Source organism: Macaca mulatta, chromosome 1 (assembly GCF_049350105.2).
Source record: "Macaca mulatta isolate MMU2019108-1 chromosome 1, T2T-MMU8v2.0, whole genome shotgun sequence".
NCBI classification, from domain to species: Eukaryota; Metazoa; Chordata; class Mammalia; order Primates; family Cercopithecidae; genus Macaca; species Macaca mulatta.
In genome coordinates this window covers 182,741,301-182,756,003 of record NC_133406.1, presented here as the reverse complement: position 1 = coordinate 182,756,003, position 14,703 = coordinate 182,741,301, and the positions used below count along the sequence as shown (strand labels likewise).

Here is a 14,703-nt window from a genome sequence, read left to right as displayed (position 1 = left end):
GCCTTTAATAAACTCTCTATGAAATTGTCTAATAACACAAGTAGTGAAAAAACTCCTACTTAAGAATGATGCTTACAAAATTACTAACAGATTCTACCTCCCTGCACACCATGAAACAAAAGGAAACAGAGACAAAACCATGGAGACTTACTAATAAAACCTCGCTCAGCAAACACCTATTGAGCGCTATTACTAACCTAGGTAAGCTGGACATGGTTTCCAGCCTCATTGCCTGGTGAAAGAAACCTGTCACCAGTGTGGTAGCTACTCTAATGGAAGCATATTTGGAAAACCATGTAAGACAAAGGAAGGTACACCAAACCCAGTTTTTTTGTCCATGGGAGATGTTAGAAAAAGCTTTGAGAATGAATGCCAGCCACTGAAGCCGAATGTTCAAGGACAATGCAAAGAGAGATTAAGGAAGGAGGTACACTGTATCATGCATACAGTTTTGATCTGTGAACTTCCATTGCAACTCCAAATAGAACACTTGCTCTGTTAATCAACCTCCCTCACAGAATCTCAGAGTGTCAGCCCACTCTGCTCTGAGGTTTTCTTTGATATCCAGGTCAATCTCTAATACCAACCCCTCTCCTATTTTTATGGAAGCATTTCCCAACAAGAACCACCAACATATGTGCCACAAGATATTATGGGGGCAAAGGTGTAATTCAATTACGTGACTTAATCAATTCAAATGGCTAATGTACAAGAATCTCAGGATGTCATCCAGCTTTCAACTGAGGGCGAATAATTGTTCCATAATTTCTTAATTCTCCCACAAGACAGTTTAAATTAAAGGATGTCAATTTGCAAAGCCAGACGGCATTGTATTCTTAAATTGGGCCTGAAATAGCCACACGATGAAGGGTAATAAGGCAGAGAGCACAGCCCAGAGTGCCTGGTGCTGTGCAAAATTGTTTAATATGGTCAGACCCTTTAATCTTCATATCTATTGATGCAGAAAGCAGCATATTTCTGTCACTTATGATAAGAAACATTACTTTTTAAATTCCTTGGTGAGGCCTGCAGATCTTAGGCAGCCAAGATAGCAGGACTCTCTATTTCTGTTTCTGTGAACATTTCTTTTTTCCCCTAAATTGGTTTTATTCTAATCCATTTAGTCTCCAATCTAAGTCAGAGACAAGTAACACTGAATGGAACCACATAGGAGGGGGACAAAGGCATGCACCTTTCAGTTCTCAGATTCTGCTGGCTACCACCTCATTGAATAAGTCAGTGATTAAACAAATAATGAACCTTGGGGTATTAACTACAGGAGAGGCAGTTCCAGAAAGGAAGAGTATTGGAGCCGCTTTTGAAAGAAACAAAATCACGCTCAAAAGTGGAGGAGATGGTATTGGGAGGGGATGATTGGAACTGTTTTCGTGAAGTAGCCAAGCATTTTACTCACCAGTGTCCTAGAAAACAGTTCAGTCAATGTGTCCGGGCTGGGTGGGGGCGATCCTGGGGAAAGGAGGGGCCCAGGGTCTGGATTGAAGAAGCTGGATGATGTCTTCCCAAGACTGCCAGGGCCAGAAGTCAGGAATCGTCATGAGAGAAGCCAAGGAAATAGCTGCAATGGAAAAGTGATGTCAATTTTGAAGGCAAACCAAAGGAGAAAGAGGATAAAGTACAATGGTCATCACAATGGGGTTTGAAGTGAATGGTTCAGGATGAAGTGTATGATTTGAAAGTGTGCATGGTACACGTAGGGTAGATGGTCATGGGGCACAGAGAGCCACAGGACGTGTGCTAGGCTAAACAAAAGGGAACTTGTCAGGGTCTCTGAGCCTAGCACTGTGCTAGGTTATGGGAAGGACATGAATAAAAGCAAACATGCTCATTCATCTTTATTTTAAAATGTTAGACTAGGTTATACGTACACAGTCTAAAATTCAAAAGGTATAAATTGTATATTTTTCACTTGGATGAATCTATCTGTAGGATAAATACCCTAAAGCAGAATTATTGGATAAAGAAAATGTGTATTTTAAATTTTGATAGATATTGTCAAATTACCATTCACAAAGTCTGTACAATTTTACATGCTCTTCAGCAAATGTATGAAGGAATGCCTTTTCCATATCCTCACTGCTATAGTTTGGATGTTTGTCCCCCAAACCTCATGTTGAAATTTGATACCCGGTGTTGGAGGTGAGGCCTAATGGCAGGTGTTTGGGTCACTTGGTGGATCCCTCATGAAGAGCATGGTGCCATCCTCACAGTAATGAGTGAGTTCCTGCTCTGTTAGTTCCTATGAGAGCTGGTTGTTAAAAGGAGCGTGGCACCTCCCTCCCCTCTATCTCTTGTTTCCTCTCTAGCTGTGTGATCTTTGCACATGCAGGCTCCCTTCCCCTTCCACCATGAGGGAAAGCAGTCAGAGTCCCTCCTCAGAAGCAGACGTTGGCAAAATGCCTTCTGTATAGCCTGCAGAACTGAGTCTGCAGTAAACCTCTTCTCTTTATAAATTACCCAGTCTCAGGCATGCCTTTATAGAAACACAAACAGATCAAGGACAGAGCTAATCACAGATCTTCATCTCAATAGATGTTAGATTATAAGCCACAATGATGCTAATATTAAATGAATTACCATAGCATTTTAAGCATAGTTTTTAGTTTTTATATGTACTAATCCACTTATTCATAACAGCAAACCAATAATGTAGGTACTATTATAACTGTCATTAAACAGATAAAGAAATAGAAGTATAGAGAATGTAGAAAAGTTGCTTATGACCACAGCTATGAAGGGCAGAGCCAGAATTCTAGCCCTGGCACCCTGCAGTCCTTCAAAGTCCATACTCTTAACTGTTAGCTCTCATTTCAGGCAATGGCTTATTATTGATGGTATATGTTATAACAGATACACACAAATAGGAAACCTGAGGGGTGTATGTGTGTACAGGAAATCAAACAGAGAGACCAGTTCTTTCTATTTTAATGAAAGCAGACACAGGCTATTAACTGGGGAAATGTTGGGCTATAGTGATTGATAAGCAGAACCCTAAGAAGAAAACATTAACAAAATATGTTCTTACTTTTTTTCTACCCCTTTCACTAGAAAAATTATTCTATAAATATTGATGATGTTAATATTTAGAAAGATCAGAGCTGCAAAATGAAAGTATGGTGTGGTCAAAAGCACTTGGCACTTTAACACAGGTCTGAGTTCAAGTCCAAGTTTAACTACTCTTGCTGGATGACCTGAGAAATATTACATCAATTATCTGAGCCTCATTTTCTTCAAAAGGAAAAAATGAGTCTATAATCCCAGGAAAACATTATGATGACTAAAACCAAAGTATAAACAGTACCAGTCACTCAACAAATATAATTAATTATAAGCAATTTCTACCCTCCTATTTAATCTTACTCTTTCTGCTTCTCTTTAAAGACCTCTGCTTTAATCAAATTACTTTATTTACTGTTCTTAAACATACTGGAATTTTCCAGTCAGCTTTCATCTCTGCATTCTGCTTTCTCTTGCTGAAATAATCGATTAAGGAGTCCAGGTCTACATCAAATGCCACCAACTCCAAGTTTCTCAGTGGTATCATCTCAGCTCACTGCAACCTCCACCTCCCGGGTTCAAGCAATTCTCCTGCCTCAGCCTCTGGAGTACCTGGGATTACAGGTGCATGCCACCACGCCCAGCTAATTTTTGTGTTTTTAGTAGAGACTGGGTTTCGCCATGTTGGCCAGGCTGGTCTCAAACTCCTGACCTTGTGATCCACCTGCCTCAGCCTCCCAAAGTGCTGGGGTTACAGGCGTGAGCCACTGCACCTGGCATATTCTACTACCTTTAACACATTAATCATCATAATCCCAGCAGTTAACAAATTATTTGCCATGTACCAGGCACTGTTCTAAGCCCTTCGTATACTTCATATCTCATTTAACATTTCATATCTCATTTAATACTCTCTGTAAGTCATAGATGCTGCTGTTATCCCCCTTAGACACTGTCATGAATGGCAGCCACTATTTGCATGTCTTCTCTGCACAGCTGGAGTAAGGGATCTAAAGAGCAAAGATGCCATATTACACTGAAATATTAGTGTAATATTTAAACTTGTAGACTTCGGACTTAAAGAACCTGAGTTCTAGTCTTTTTCCTGATCCTACCAGCTGTGTGACATTTGGCAAGTTACTGAATCTCTCTAGGCACGTATTTTAATTTGTAAAAAGGAGTGCTGATAATACCTACTTCAAAGTGTCATAGTGAGGCTTGAGTTTGCAGATGTCAGAATTTGAAACAGTGGTTGACAAATGGTAAGTTTGGAAAATGTCAGCTTTTATTCCTTAAAAACATACAGAAGGTTTTCAATAGGTGTTCATCACTACTTTGTTTTCTTTTTTTTTTAAATCACTACCTTGCATATGCTGTTCCCTCTGCCTTTACTGTCTCCTCTCTCCCTCACAAATCATTCTACTGCCAACTTGAAGAACTCAAGGTCTGGGACTTCAAGATTAGCTCCAGTATCTGCAAAGCTTTCTTTGGTAGTCTTCTTTCCAGGAAAAGCTTCTTCCATTGCACCCTCTATTACCCTTTATACCCAGTTTTTTGGTACCACTCATCTCATTGAGCCTATGCTGCAATTCCTTATGGCAATTCCTGCTCAGAACTGTGCGCTCCCTGAACATGGGGACTATGTCTTAATCCCTAATACTCAGCACACTACTGAAATAAGCCAGGTACTCACTAAGTGTCTATTAAATGAATAAACTGATGAATTAAACATAAATACCCAAATGATAACAGAAGTCACCAATTCTTAACTCACTACTGTATAATTTACTGAAAAGTCCTTCAATATGCCAGTCAACGCATAGAAAAGACACTGTGCTAAAACTAAATGTTTTATAAAAATAGACAGGAGAGTTATGTAAGGAAGTAGTTGCATTCCTATCAGTCACATATTCACTTACCACACTGGCAAGCTATTGATGCTTTAGTGATCGACACTGCAAAATGATAGAATCACCAGTAATCTATAAACTCAAGACATTAACAGACTCTGTTTGCTGCTCAGATACAAGCAGAGCATTATGGAGAGAAGATAATAATTAACTCATAAGGAGAGGGGCAAGTAAACATTCTATTAAAAGGAGAAAAATCCCAAATGAATATAATCTCCTTCCATTACATTATAAGCATTAAAATTAATGGTGTTGGTTTTTCTGTGGTTTGGATAGTCATTGTATTTAACAAGCTGAAGTTAACTTCATAGGGAAAAAAATAAATTAAATGTGCGGGTGTCTCAGGAAACTTCATTTTCTGAGTGAATAGCCAAGTTGATGCACATCACCAGAATGTCTGACAATCAGTTTTCCATACTGGTGTGTTCTAAATAGGAAAAGAAACCAACTCTTCATTTAAATTATATTGCAAATCACTTCTTGCCTGCTGAATGGCATTCAGCTGCAGTAGGTGGCTTTCACCGTAGGGCCCCGACCACGACATTGGATGATTAATGCTAATTTGAAATGTTTTCTTTGAGGGGGGGATGGGCACACTATCTTGGTTCATATGAAGCTGAGGAAATTTTATGGTGGGTGTCTGACTCAAAGGCCAACAGCATATTTGCCATCAGATAAAAATGCACATTCACAAACATACCGAGACAAGTCAATTATTCCCCGATTCACCATTCCCGGGGTCCCTTTGTGTAAAGAAACCTATTTATACTCCCCATCAGATGGATATACAGAATCATAGTAAACAAGCCCTCGATTCCACTATTCTATATTGTATTTCCCAGGGCACCTTCCATTGTGGAAGTCATTAGTTTTGGTCTTTTTGTTCCCGATTTATCAAAACAGACATTTTGCTAGTGACTTCAGTTTTACTGCTAGACACCAAACGGTTAGAAGACACAATTTTTGGCCAATTGAAAAAAGAAACAAAATGTGCTTTGCAATCTTTTGGTGAGGATGACTAAGAATTTGTTCTTCTCTACCTTGATGACTAATTGATAGATAAATATAAAATCAGTGCTCAAAAGCTTATTATTCTTTCCCGCTTTCTTACTTTAATTGTTCAAAGAAACAAGCCTGTCCTGGTGTTTTATCACCAATAAAATAGACTTAAATCAGATAGCATACAAATGAGAAAATTAATCTGCATCAACATGTGTAAAAAATATGTAAATTAAATTAATATGTGCATCATATTTTACTTGTCAAATTAGTAATACTCATTAAAAAGTAAAGAATATTTAGTGTGGGCAAGGGTTCTGGGGACAGATTCTCCTACCCTCCTCTGTGGGCAGCCCTGTTCCTAGGTGGGCAGCCCTGTTCCTAGGTACCCATTCACAGGGAGCATGCTCATTGCACACTGGTGTCATCGATGGTAAGGAGTGTGTGATGGAGAGCTGGCAGTGCCTGAGCTCAGAACGTCTGGCATGGAATCCTGCCACTAGCACATTTTACTGTATTATCCTGGGTGAGTTTCCTTCCTTTCACGAGCTTGTGTTTCCTACTTTTCTGGGTTGTGATGAGTATTTCAGGTAAACTAACTTGCAGCATAGTGCCTGTCGTAAAGTAGGCACTCTATAATCAAGAGCTATTACTGCAGTGTCCTTAAGACGAAACCTGTTTCTGCGCTTTCACTGTTTTCCTACTATGCTGGACATGATCATCAGTGAGTACTTGAGATATTGCTTATCAGTATATCTAGCAGGCTAATTTATATATGCATAAATATCCAGTGTGCCACAGGACCATATTTTCTGTTATGTATGTATAAGTCAGTATGTTTCAACAGCTGAAAGCTAATTTCCACACAGGTCTTGACCTTTAAAATTATTGAATATGCTGTTCAAGTGACAGGATTCTTTCTATACCTGACACTGATTTGCAAAACTAGATATCTAGAAGGCTAAAACATATTTTTTATGAACAAGACAACAGTGTAACAAGCCTGGGAATATGTCACTAAGCCTGACTACAGCAAAGTCTTGGTGGCTATCAAGGGACCAGCCTTCTGCCCTGCATGCTCCCAGAACAGCTCAGGATCTTTATGCAGGGAAGCTATGGACAGGCCTCTAAGAAGAGCCCAAAGGCCCAGTGAGTATGAGGCACTCTTCACATAGATTGGAGAATTGGTTCTTAGACTGGCTGCATATTGGAGTTCCCTGGGGAACTTTATACGTTAATGAAGTGCTGGCTCCACCCCAACCTAGTGAATCACAGTCTATGTGGGTGAGCTTGCACACAGGAAATTTTCTACAAGCTCCTCAGATTCGCAGATGGTACAGCAAATTGAGGGGGGCGGGAAGAAATCACTAGAGTAGAGGAATGTTCTGATTGGCTGATGATCATTCAAAGTGGTAGGCTTTCTTCTCATAACAAGGCTGAAAAGTGAAGAAGAAACAAGAGGAAACACAGAATACAAGAAAGAAGAGATAGAAAGCAGGAAGAGTGGCATGGAGCCTATGGGCGAGTAGGAGGAGCAAGTGGTGATTAAGACCGGCGTGAGGGGTGCTTCCTAAGGACTCTGGAGGGTCTTAGAGGTTTGAGTGAAAAAATGAAAAAATGTGCTGGAGTTAGGGGACTGGAGGCATAGTAGGTCTGTAGTCTGGAAACGACAGGTTGGACAACAGCCACACACATACACACTATCTCTCCAGTCTTTGAGGGGTTATTACAGGGGAGAAAATACAGAAATCATGTAAGTTAGCAAACGACATTTAGAGCATAAGCCAAAATCAAATGGTGTATTTTTTGTTCTAGATATTCCAGAGGCAACTCAATCAATTGTCAGTGTACTGTGTACTTTTCACTGGAATTCTCTGTGCCTGGCACTCAGGATACAGTGAGGAGCCAGGCAGCCCTAATCCCTGCCCTCAGGAAGCATACAGTCTATCAAGAAAGGCCAGCAAGAGACAAACAAACCTAGAAGGAAATAAAATAATTAAGATCAGGAAATGCTGTAACAAGGAAATAAACAGCATGCTAAAATAAAGAATAATGGGGTGGCAGGGGTGTTATAGCGAGTAGCTAGTCAGACATAAACAGGGCAGAAAGGCTCCCACCACCACCAGGAATGTCAGGTCACCATCAGGTGATGGTTAGGAGGTTGTTAACTGTCTCTCTAAAATAATAATTGGTTGCAGCCAGTACCAAGGAAAGGCAGGCTCTCTATAGATAGGAAAAACCTGAAACTGGTGATCAGTACCTTCCTGATAAGATCTCAGGAGTTGGGTAAGAGGGCTGACACCTGAGCACTAAGAGGCAAAATGGCAGCGTTTTAACTTGTATACGGCCTCCTAGGGGCATCTGGCTGGGGAGGGAAGAACGCCTCAATTGAGCATGCATACAACTCAGTAAACACACTGTGCATGCTCTCCCAAGCACTAGCAGGCCACTGCGCGTGTGGACAGCCAAGCCTGAGGGAAGAATTAGGGGAGAAGGGACACCTGACCCCGGAAGTATGCCAACGTGTAAGACCCCAGGTCAAAAGGTCAGACCCTGCACGTCTTCTTCACGTTGCCCACTTGGGCCTCTTCCAAGTGGACATTCCTTCCTTTTGTTCCTGCTCTAAAGCTTTTTAATAAACATTCACTCCTGCTCTACAGTTTGCCTCTGTCTCTCCTTCTGCTCTCTGTCACTCAGTCAAATTCTTTCTTCTAAGGACGCAAGAATTGAGATTGCTGCAGACCTGCATGGATTTGCCACCGCTGACAGGGGGAGATATGGTATGTGCTCATTTTAGGTAGGGAGGTTGGGGGAGGCCTCTTTAAGGAAGTGACATCTTAAATTGATCCCACAAAGATGAGAAAATGCCAACCTCCCGAATCACCAGGAGAGAATATTGTAGAAGGATTCACAAAGGTAAACACCCTGGTCTTAGAAGGAGCTTGGCATGCTTTAGAAACCTAAAGGAAGCTGACGTGCTTGACACATGGTGTGAGGTGAGCCTTGTACTTCACAGGGAACAGTCTGGATTGGATTCTTAGTGCAATGGGAAAAAAACCTAGAAGGGTTTAAGCAGAAGTATCTTAACTGATTTGCATTTGAAAAGATCACTCTGGCTGCCCTGTGGAGAAAGGTTTGTAAGGGGCAACAGCAAAAGGGAAAGGATCAGTCAGGAGTTAATTTTGCCATGTGCCGTGAAACATGAAACACCCAAGGGTTTGTAGGGGGTGGGAGAGGGAAGGTTTATCAGCTGCACCAATTAAAACTTTACAGCCCATTCAAATAATCCACTCACATCACACAATTTAAAGACAACATACATAAATTCGTCTGAGCAAATTGTAGCAAATTGCTACAATGTAGACGTACAGCTCCTCATGAAAGTTTGTAAAAGGCTTGCAGTGCTCACACCTGTATGGCTGTATATAATCCTGAAAAGGGAAGATTAAAATGCACAATAGCCCTTTGAAAGCTGAAAAAAAAAAGTAGATAGTGAAGGACTGGTGTTCTTTCTTTTTTTTTTTTTTTTTTTTTTGAGACAGAGTCTCGCTCTGTCGCCCAGGCTAGAGTGCAGTGGCGCAATCTCGGCTCCGCCTCCCGGGTTCACGCCATTCTCCTGCCTCAGCCTCCTGAGTAGCTGGGACTACAGGCACCCGCCACCGCGCCCGGCTAATTTTTTTTTTTTGTATTTTTAGTAGAAACGGGGTTTCACCGTGGTCTCGATCTCCTGACCTTGTGATCCGCCCGCCTCGGCCTCCCAAAGTGCTGGGATTACAGGCGTGAGTCACTGCGCCCGGCCTCCTTCTTAAAAAATAAGTCCTTTTCAAGTTTTAAATGATACTCAAGTCTAATGGGTAACTATGGGTAACAATGGCCAACACTTACCTATTCCATGTGTGCCAAACCCTGTTGTCCAAGGCTGTGATGCATATTTACTAATTTAATCCCCAGGACAAACCTATGGGGGTAAACAGTATGATTTCATTATCCTAATATGATGGATGAAGAAGCTGAGGAGCTAAGTAACCTGCCCAAGGTCACACAGCTAGTTAATGTTGGAATTAAGGCTTGAAACCAGGCAGTCTGGCTACAGACTTGTGGCCTTAACCATTATATTATTGCCTCTAGATATTCCAGAAACAACTAAATCAACCATTAGAGTATTGTATACTTTTCACTGGGATCTCTGTGTCAAGCACTCGGGATACAGTGAGGACCCAGACAGCCCTGGTCCCTGCCCTCAGGAAGCATACAGTATAGCAAGAAAGGTTGACATATTCATAAAATAAGAAGTAACTACTCATTGAGAGGTAGACGCCCACATTTTAAACTTTTTTTGTATTCCTAGAATAGTTCCTGGCACAGTAATCTAGTTTGGACAATGAGCTAATACTAAATACAGAGCTTCACTGCCTGCCCTTATGGAGTAAAGAATAGGATCAAAGTCAGAGAAAGGTACTGAGTTCTGAGATAACATCCTCATAACAATGGTGAATGCAAACACAAATATGCATACTGCTGTTTTTAAAAATATCTGCAGAATTTCAACAAAATGTTATATAACTTTACAGCCTATGAAAGAGCTATCAAAACCCAGTTTTCCTAAAATAAAAGAGATACTATTACAGAGGAAAGCATGCATGTGGCTATACCAACTACTGACCCCAAAACCTGGTGAATGTGTGAATCAACCAAGATTAGCTAGCAGAAGGGATGAGGCTTGATTCACTTTGGTATTGACAGAGCCAAGGAAAGTGCTTGGCTCATAATATGTAGGCTAAAACTGGCTGAGTGGGATGGGTACTTGCCTTGATGCCCCTGTTTTACAACCTATTAGCTGTGTGACCCTAGTTATGTCACACAACCCTTCTGGGTCTCAGTTTCTTCATGTCAACCAAGGATGATATTATCTACCCAGTGTCACTATCATGTATGAAGAGAAAGTCCTAGATCAGTGCTTAGCCTAGGGCATATACTCACTAAGTGGTACCACTACTCTTATTGTTATTATTATTATGACTGCTACTAATACTATTATATGCTCGTCAACTTGACAATGAACATTAAGGCCAAACAAATTAGAAAGGAAAAAAAAAAAAAAGCTTGAATGTGAAAGCATGATTGTAGTCAGCTCTTTTATATAAATATTTTATAGGAAATATGTTCTTTGCCAGTTAACAAAAAACACTGGACCAAAATGACTTGATAGAGAAATCTGAGAGAGACTTCAGTGGAGTGGTAAGGGAATAGTCTCTGACCAAACCCCGGCTTCACCACCTATTAGCTGTGTGATCCTGGGCAAGTTACTTAACATCTCTGGGCTTACGGTCTCTTATCTATAAGCTCTCCCATCTTTATGATGTGAGCATTAACAGTAACCTTCCTCATGGAATTGTCGAGAGCATTAAATGAGATAGTATATATAAAGTATTTAGAAATAGGCCCCTGAGGACTTAATAAGTGTCAGCCATTGTGATTATTGATTTATTGTTTCCACTGTGTGTGTGTTTAAAGCAAAATCAGAAAACTACTGAAAACATGAAGCACTGGATTCATAGTTTGTGTCTGCATGTGGCAAAAAAAAAAGACCTACTCCAAAGAAAAGAGAGATGTCAACACTCTCATTATTATAGCCTTGGGGCAATTCAAAGACGCTATCTGGCCATTGTAATAGCAACAGGCTGGCTGTTTAATGACTGACAAAAACAACAAGAAAAAGAAACCATGTTTGATCCCTAAAAGTTACAGAAAATGAAAGTAAAGGTCCGCATGTGTAAAAAAGTATTGTTCTATTCCTTAAGGCAATTAGCGTAATCAGGATGGATAGAGCAGAGCACACTGGCAGATCCAGGAACTCCTTTCTATGTTCTATCAAAGGATAATATATATTTTCACCTTCAGAAAGGTTAGGTAATTATAAATGTATTCTCCTTACTCATAATATTTTAAGCAAGTAATTGTTGCCCATGGGAAAATGTTTAATTATTTCTGATGAACAGTTGTGGCACAGGAACAAGAGAACAAGACAGGCAGAGTGTGGAAACCATGGCCCGATTCTTAATTGTGTGGGAATCTTGTCTTCTCATTGTGGAAAAAAAAATCCCATATTGATTTTTCTCTCAATTGATTTCACAAAATTTTCAGTTTAGCAACACTGAGTCTTTCCAATTAGCACATCTTCTCAATTCCCTTGGTTAGAGGCTGCTTCATGCCTTCATGATGGAGACCTCATACATGTTAAGGTTGGGCTGCCCAGCTCATACCTTTTCCCTAATACAACAGCCTTAAAATTGTATCACTCCCATCTCCCGGGGCCAATATTTTTGAAGGGATAGGAAAATGGCAAGGAAATGCAGCTTGGGATGACACAAAGATGGATGGAAGAGTAGGCATTTCTCACTCCTTGTAGGGAATGCAGGAATGTTAGAGGAGGAGGAGCTTTGGACACCTTGTAGTCACAATGCAACCACTTCATGTTACAGATGGGAAAGCTTAGACCCAGCTGGGGAAGTGGCTTGCCAGCAGCTACACAGCAAAACCGGGATTTAAACTGAGACAATGTGACTCCAAATCCAGTTTATCTGGGAAGGGAAAGTGAAGCATGTTGAACTGAAAAGAGCAGATGTTTCGGCCCCCATGAAGTTGACGTGACAATCTGAGAGCGGGTCCTGCAGGAAGGAATGGGTTCCAGGGAAACTGGTAGAAGAAAGGGGCTGAAGAAGTAACTGGCAGCAGATGACAGGCAAACCCCAGTAGTCCCTCCCCTGCAGCTGGTCCCTACTGCCCCTCTACTCAGGGTGACATAGGGAGGCTCAGAGTACCTTTGGACTCTAACAAACCTGCCTTTTCCTAACAATGCAATGAAGTAGATATCACTATCCCATTTTATGTATTTAGGTAACTGAGACTCAGACAAGTTAAGGCGTTTCCCCCAGACAGAGGGTGACTGGGACTTTGACCTACCCCATTTTTGAGTCTACTACTACCAATGGCTGGGATTTTTCCATATTTCTTTACATTTGCAAAGTGATTTTATCTCTAAAATTAGTTGTGTATATCTTAAATTTTTAATTCACTTTACTTGAGAAAACTGCTTGTAGACATGCATCAAGCTAGTCAACTTTTTTAGTTGACATTTTTATTGAGATAATTACAGATCCACATGAAGTTGTAGGAAATAATAGTGAGGTCCCATGTGCACAGCAAGCAACTTTTTGATGAAGATTTTATACCAAACATGGAAGACTTTGGACCAAGGGAACTTAATACAAAAAATGTCAGGGAGCAAATATAGTGGTTAAGTCCACAGTCACCAAAGCTCTGTTGCCTGGGTTCCAACCCCAGCACATCGCTTCTCAGCTTATGATCCTTGGTGAGTTACTTGACCTCTCTGCCCCCACTTGGTTTAAAAAAGGATAATCATAGTCACTAGGCTAATAGGATTGTGGTGGGATTAAATGAATTAAGACTCATAAAGTGCTAGGACATATAACCAGCTGATCTTTGATATCTCTGGCATGTATCTACATTGTGTGTGTGTGTGTGTGTGTGTGTGTGTGTGTGCGCGCGCGCGCGCGCGCGCGCACGCACATGCGCACATGTACTAAATCAGGAAACAAATTCAATATTTTCCTTGCCATGTAGGGGTAAGGTAGGGGTAATGATGTGGTGTGGGTAGGGATTGGTTTGTTCCAGAGACTGAGAATAAGAATGCAGCTTTTTTTTTTTTTTAACCTAAAGAACATTTACTTTATAATTTTAGTTCATCTGTATCATCGATAAATGTGTTTTTTCATATGTAGAAAATTCAACTTTTTCAAAAACAGATTCTCCTGATTATGGGAGATATTCAAAAACACCAGCAGTTTCTTGCAAACGTGTGAGTTTTCTTTCTTTTTTTCTTTTGTGAAGTTTGAATAGAGAGCAGATGATTTTAAAAATTTTCCTCATGAAATAGAAGCTGTCTCATAATTTCATCTATGTGTGAAGCTTACAGTTCTAAACCAACAGGGATGGTAAGTGCTTTAGATCCTGGAGGCAAAATGAAAAGTGTGTGATCTGATACCATTGTTAGATGTGGAAGCCCTCAGAAAATTCTCTCATTATGTCCTATTCAGGTACTCTGTCTCTAAAACCACAAAGAATGATTATACCCATTTTATACACTAGTAAATAATTAGGGCACACAGAAGTTTAACAGAATAAAGGTCAAAGCAGTTGAAGATATCTTAGGTATCACTGGATTCAACTTGTTCCACCCCAACTCCTACGCCCTACCCTGAGACCACAAACATGCACGGACCATCACCTCTGCCAACACTCACGGAGAAAGTCAGACTCCATCAAACAACAAGGATTCCTTGTTTTCCACAAAGCTACCCAAGGAGTGAATGGTAGACACATACACACACACACACACACACACACACACACACACACACACACACGGTACTTTAGAAGCCTCGTGATACTTTCCTTCACCTTTCTTTTAACCTTGCACAATGCATAGCATTTATGTCAAGATCCAGCTCCTGCATTCGACTAGAGGTACGTTTACCTCAGAATGCTCCAGGCCTAGCACTGATCTTATCTCTCAGCGGCTGCTCAGGAAATTCATGCTCAATGGAATTGAACACAAACCTCTTGTCTCCCTGCCAGAAGTCCTGTTTATCTTTTTCTTTTTCTTTCTTTTATATTTTTTAGAGACAGGGTCTCACTTTGTCACTCAGGCTGGAATGCAGTGGGTGATCACAGTTAACGGTAGCCTCTGACTCCTAGG

At 40.7% G+C, this 14,703-nt stretch overlaps 1 long non-coding RNA gene across 1 annotated transcript in view; it reads right to left on the bottom strand.

The window, feature by feature from the left end:
- Positions 1-14,703, bottom strand: part of LOC144333164 (uncharacterized) — a 407,439-nt gene that overhangs the window by 245,912 nt on the left and 146,824 nt on the right. Inside the window, exon 2 of the long non-coding RNA XR_013401607.1 lies at positions 1,415-1,576. This is a non-coding gene — a long non-coding RNA (uncharacterized LOC144333164). The remainder of the gene's footprint in view (positions 1-1,414; positions 1,577-14,703) is intronic.